The sequence below is a fragment of the Alosa alosa genome, chromosome 16 (assembly GCF_017589495.1).
Source record: "Alosa alosa isolate M-15738 ecotype Scorff River chromosome 16, AALO_Geno_1.1, whole genome shotgun sequence".
Classification (NCBI taxonomy): domain Eukaryota; kingdom Metazoa; phylum Chordata; class Actinopteri; order Clupeiformes; family Clupeidae; genus Alosa; species Alosa alosa.
In genome coordinates this window covers 16,173,291-16,179,483 of record NC_063204.1, presented here as the reverse complement: position 1 = coordinate 16,179,483, position 6,193 = coordinate 16,173,291, and the positions used below count along the sequence as shown (strand labels likewise).

Genomic DNA, 6,193 nt, shown 5'->3' with positions numbered 1-6,193 from the left:
TCCTACCTCTGATTCCCTGCAGAACCTGAAATGCAGGTGAAAGTGAAACAGCAGATGAGAACAAAACTGGGGCACACACTGCCCAACCCCCTCTTGCATACACCATACAAACACACAAAGAAAACCAAACAAATTGAATAATTTTCTATGGGGTAGGGCCACTTAGAGATGGGTTATTTAATCACATGCACCAAATACCAAACATCATTGTGTTCAAATTGTGTTAAAACTAGCTATTATGAGGCAATTAACATTCTTTTAGCTGGGGCTTGCCTTGTAGGTTTATGGGTGACTAATTAAAAAGAGTGAGTTTCTCAGACCTCAAAGAAAATAAGATAAACACTCAAGATCATGGCTACATTTTCTTTTAGCCTTTCCGCATTGGATTTGTCAATCAAGCATGAGTGAGTTGCATTCAATCCCATCACCTGCCAAGCTGAGAAAACTGGCCTCAACAAAGCCCCACCCATTAGCGCCATCCATTCTCACATCTTTACACTTCCTAAGCTTTTGTTCATTTAAACTAATGCAATCTGCTAGCCATTGGTAACTGAAGGGGCAGTGATCAAGGGAGTCCAGTTCGCCTGACGTGAATACCAGCATTAGCTGTTCCCTTGAACAACAGTAAATGGCACCATTCTGGTTTAGATTAATTTGAACTGCATGTGATTAATGCTGGCACTTTTCACAAAGTATCTGAGGACAGAGGTGAAAACAGCCCAGCAGATAGGCAGAGAAACAATAAATATACAAATTATATTGAGAGACCAATCTCTCCCTCTCATTTTGGCTCATACACCTGCATGCCCGAGAGAGCCTTCTGCACAAATATGGAATGAATTAAGAACATGACTGAATATATGAATGTTTAAGACAGACAGTAAATCCCTGCAGAAAGACAGGTCTCGGCCTCCATCCCACTAAGACACAAAGGTCCTTATTACTGTGTGGACTATGAGGCTCACACTAAATTAGTTCAGGGGATCCCACTTCACTGCTGCATCCCCACTGGATTTTAAGTCAAGGTTTTACTGGCAGCGTGACAGCTAAAAACATGCAGAGCACAGTTTAATTCTCAATTTGGTGCTATAGGGTCCACTTCTAAAAAGTTTGTTTATTCCCTCCCTCTCACAATGGACCCTTTTTCAACCAAGGACAGGAATGAAAACATTTCCGAACCATAGGCAGAGCTGTTTGACAGTATTGATTACTGTTAGCTACGCTAGTATTTTTTGAGAATTCCGAGTTTGTGACTCTGCATGTTCTGCATGTTGCAGGTGTGTAAACATTCTAATCCAATGACACCAATGATATATCAACACTTTTGCTGTATGTGTTTAATTCATAGATACATGGGGGGAGTTGAGGTCATGATAAAGACATTTTTGTCTTGTGTTTCAAAAAACCTTTTCTGGAGTAGAATAGTAGCATAATAAATATCACTATGAGACCAATCATTTTCGAAGTAAACGACCCTGCTTGTGACTCTTTTGGGTGCTATATGCTAGTTGGAACTGCCCACCTCAATGAATTATGCTAAGCTATGTTAAAGGTTGTATCAGTGATTTCAGGCCCAAAAAAGGCCCAAGGCGTCTCTGTAGGCAGCCTAGGCTCCTAGATCTGTACACAAAAACAATTGCTATCAACAAGGGTTGGCAACCCACTCAAAGGCAAAACAAAGTGTTTCAACCAATAACCGACGAGATGCGCGTTTAGGAGAGTTTTAATTGCACAGGAGGGAGGGGGAGGGAGTAGCGAGCTAGCTCTCTGTTTTATTTGAACATCAACAGAAGTGTCCCCCCCGCTATTGCTGATACAACCTTAAAGATTGAGTGCTTCAGACTGAGTAACTGCACGCACAGAGACGAGAATGGTATGTATCATCTTATCTAACTCTGGAGATAGTGAGTAAGCTAATTTCTCAAAATGTTGGCGTGTTCCTTTAAATAGATAATTGTTTTGGTTCATGACTGCAACTTGCAGAAATTCTGTAGAATGACCTATACTGAATGTAGTATGGGCAATGGCTTTAATTGTTTTCTGACTCAAAGTTTGTATCTCTCTCTCTTTCTCTCTCTCTCTCTCTCTCTCTCTTTCTCTCTCTGTCATTCTGTGTGTGTGTGTGTGTGTGTGTGCATGTAAGATAGATAGCATGACAGAAAGAAAGAGAGAGAAAGTGTGTGTATGTGTGTATGATAAGAGAAGACACATAACCACTACTGAAAATTGCCACACAATGCCCTAGTGTTGAAGCCTGCAGATCAACAGTGTTATGCTAAAGATGCTGAAGTTTAGAGTTACTCAACTTGATTGATTCAATTCAGCCTGGACTTGACTCCTTAAAGGAGATTAAATCATGTCATTGAACTCAGCAGTCATTTTTGTAACGTACACCAAGATAAAAGGCTCAAGTTTTCATAGCCAACAAAAAGGGAGAAAATTAGATTTCTCTTGTGTCCATGTTTTCCTTCTAATTCTAGACTGGCTTTGTGAGATTGATCGACTGCCTCTGAATTATACATTTTTGCTTTTGTTTCTCTCAGTCTGCCAGGAACACTCCCAGGAGAAAACAATGTCAGGCAGCAGAGTCACCATCCCCGGGTGAGAGAAATCTATGAAGGTCCGACATCTTTCCTGATTAGATTCAACAGTAGTATGCCCTTAATGACATAAACTCAGGCAACTGTATAATTATGCACGGTGTGAAGCCACAGTGATTCCACATTGTGAGAAAATAATTTAATTTTCAATTAAAGCAACCATACAGGTTGGATATATTTATTCAAATGCAGGTAAATGCTGTGGAATCATATTTGCTACAGTTCCAAATCAGACCACAGAGGCCCCAGCACCAGTGGAATTCTACTGTTCTATTGTCAGACCCAGATATACAATCACAAAATGGATACATCATATTATTTTGAACTAAATGCTGATCAAGGCTTCTTAGTAAGTAAATCAATTAGACATTATTTATTGGCTGTAAAGAATAGTTGTGTGTGTGTGTGTGTGTGTGTGTGTGTGTGTGTGTGTGTGTGTGTGTGAGTGTGTGGGGGTGTGTGTGTGTGTGTGCTTGATTGCCAGTGGTTTGAATTGTAGTTCTGAATGTGCGTGTCAGGTATGGCAGCTGCCTCTGTGCTCACCTCTTATGAATGAGCCCCACTGTTCCTCTCAGACAAAGAGCCGAGAGATGACCATGCTGGACGCCTCACCTGAGTGCTCCTCGTTTCTATTCCTGCACACAAATTTGAAGAAATTACATGTTTGATGGCATCACTGAGTCCATTATAGACAGACCTGGCTCCAGCCAAGAGAGCCTTGCTCTTGACCAAATCCAGGGTATCTCCTCCCTCTTCATCTCTGTGTCTGTCTTTCTTTTCTGTTGCCATGGATGGCCTCTTATATTTTTCTTAAGCTAAATTCTCTACTTCTCTCATTGTGCACAAGGCATATTTCATGTGACAATAATTCTCTGAAAAGCTATCAATGAAACGAGGCTAGATTTTCACAGTGCTGACTATCTTGCAATAAAAACAGAGCAGGTGTGCCTGCGGATTCAGTTACAGGTTTCCTGTGGTCTGTGCCGCCTACCAACTGCTAGAGCTCACCTTTAGCTAAAATGCAATCATGGTTCTGGCACAGTATTTTAATTTTAAATGTTTCATCAGATTTCAGCACCTCTTTAGATGGCCTAGGTCTACCAATGTGTCAAATCTCAATGGCTGAGCAGTTCTGATGTCTGGCAGTGATTGCAGCTGGAGCAGAATTTTTTTTTATGACAGGATACTTTTCCACCCACCATCTGTATCGATAATTTCCATCAAGCTTGTGACATTATGAATGGGCATGATCATCATAAAAGGATGCTCATATTTCACCTGCAAACGTTTCATGGCTTTGAGGTGTGTCACCAGATCTCTTCCTGAAAATAGAGGCTGAAAGAAAAGAGGCCGGATTAAGCTTCTGTTTGGAAAAGTGTAGGAAAACAATGGCTCTTGGTTTCAGCACTGGCTGTCCAAAACCAAAAATGAATTACTTGGTGTAGGATTTGCAATATATTTGCAATTCGGTCTAACATCCAGTAGGGCCCTTGCTGAAGGTCTAATGAGCTAGAGAGCTGACATATACTGTAGGTATCTGGATTTGAATATGTAATATCTGAATTTCTTGTGTGTGGTCCTGTGTTCACTAAACCTGTGTAGGCTATTTCTAAGTATATATTTTGTATTTTTTTAACAGTATTTTTCAGGTTTAGATATTGATCTAATATGATTATAGATGTAGAGGGACAAAAAAAAAATCCATAAAAGCAAATCTCATACTTCGAAAATGCAAATTTTGCCTGAACTAGGTCAAAGGTGAAACATCCAGGTTTCCCAAGCAAAAGTTTCACAAAAGGCCAAACCCTGCCTCATATCAATACAAAATGAAGAAGAGTTGTTGTTTGGATAGATGGATGGTGGAGCCCTTTGAAATTAGTTATGTACAGCGGTTTTAAACTCTGTGTGCTTACTGGCCTGGCTATTTGTGCCTTAGCTAATTTACAAATGTTAGACTACAGAGACTTAAAGGGAAACTTGAGGATTTTCCAACCTGGGCCCTAATTTTTTACATCTTTTTGGGTCCAAATTATTATATTTTGCTGATGTATAGGTTGACTTAACCCCCGTCGTACAGGTTGAGCCGCACATTAATAGCCTCATTCTGCCGCAGAAATGAACATGTTCTACTGTATACTGCCTCCTCACCAATTTCATTCAATTTCTCTCTCTCTCTCTCTCTCTCTCTCTCTCTCTCTCTCTAGCTCTTCCTCTACCTCTCTCTCTCTGTGGATGCCTCCAGGCCATAGACATAGAGGCAAGTGTAATCCTACTAATATTCCACCGTCTCCTTTGGAAAACATTGCCAGTGTCACCTCACTCACTAACCCTGCCATTGAGCTAAGTGTGGTTCCCATACAGAGGTGCTGAAAGACAGAGGTCATGTTAAACTGGTTTGTTTATACAAGTGGAACCCCCAACACAGTCTGTTTCATTCTGGTTTTAATTGAGGCAGGAAGGTGAAATGGATTTTTTGCCCCCTCGGACTCTTGTAGTCCGTTTTTCCTAATTCCAAGCGGCAGTTAAGGCTCAGGATTACATCACTTGTCAGGCCATGTTGGCACACAAGGTTTTAAAAGCCTGAAGTCATTCAGCAATAAATGTGAGTGTTTGCATTGGAAGGTTTAATAAACATATTCTCACACTGACATACACACACCCATGCACAAACACTCAAATATGAATGTACAAGCACTCCCTAAGAAAGGAGAGTTTAAACATTGGTCAAGACTGTTTCAGTGGGTAAACAGTGTTTCCTGAGTTTGCACAACCAATCACATACTAATTTGTATTTATTGGGTGGTAAAAAACGAAAAGAAGGAACTGACTGTTTTTGCAGCAAAGGGAAATCAGTCAGCCATAGAAAGAGGTCTTAAGGCTTTATATCAAGCACAGTTAAGTTAAAGTTTTTTTGTTATACATGTGTTGATGTGAAGCATTACAAATTCAGTAGGTGTGTGTGTGTGTGTGTGCACATTCTAGTCTCCACCCTCACGTTACAGGTAGGGCTCTGCACTAGTGTTTTAAGCTTGGCTCTGGTGCTTAGCTCCGTCATTATTTTTTGGCAGTCTACAAGCCGTTCTCCTTTTACAAAGAGACTGAGGTTAATAAGCCTCTAGCCCATCGTCTCCCATATTTGATTTCCTCAGATGTCGGAGAGGCTGTAAAAGTAGCTGAAATTTACTGCTTGAGCCCCTTAGGTTTTGCTGGGTAGAATCCCCCTCTCTACCTTCTTTCTTTCTTTCTTTCTTTCTTTCTTTCTTTCTCTTTCTTTCTTTCTTTTTCTCTGTCCAGCCAGAGTTATGGAGCTTCAGCACCCACTGTGCCTGTGGGGGGAATATGACAGCGTTTCAGTGTGAAGTCTTCGAGTCGACTCTGGACTCGAGCCAAGCCCAAGACACCCCTTCCTATCCTGCTATCCTGTCTCTGGGAATTGTACTCCTGGACACTTTGATCCAATCATTACACTTCATTCACACTTTAATCTATTATGACTGAAATCTTCACTACAACCAAAGCTCTGTGTGTCTAGACATTTGCCTTCTTTTGTTTTATTCATCAGTGTTCATGGGAGAAAACAATGAAAAGATGAA

The 6,193-nt window shown here is 40.8% G+C and overlaps 1 long non-coding RNA gene across 1 annotated transcript; it reads left to right on the top strand.

Annotated features, from left to right (window-relative positions):
* The first annotated feature begins 1,797 nt into the window (after positions 1 to 1,797).
* Positions 1,798 to 4,884, top strand: LOC125309996. Its single transcript, XR_007196223.1, has 3 exons — positions 1,798 to 1,873; positions 2,544 to 2,601; positions 4,805 to 4,884. It is a non-coding gene; the product is annotated as an uncharacterized LOC125309996 (long non-coding RNA).
* Positions 4,885 to 6,193: the final 1,309 nt, after the last annotated feature.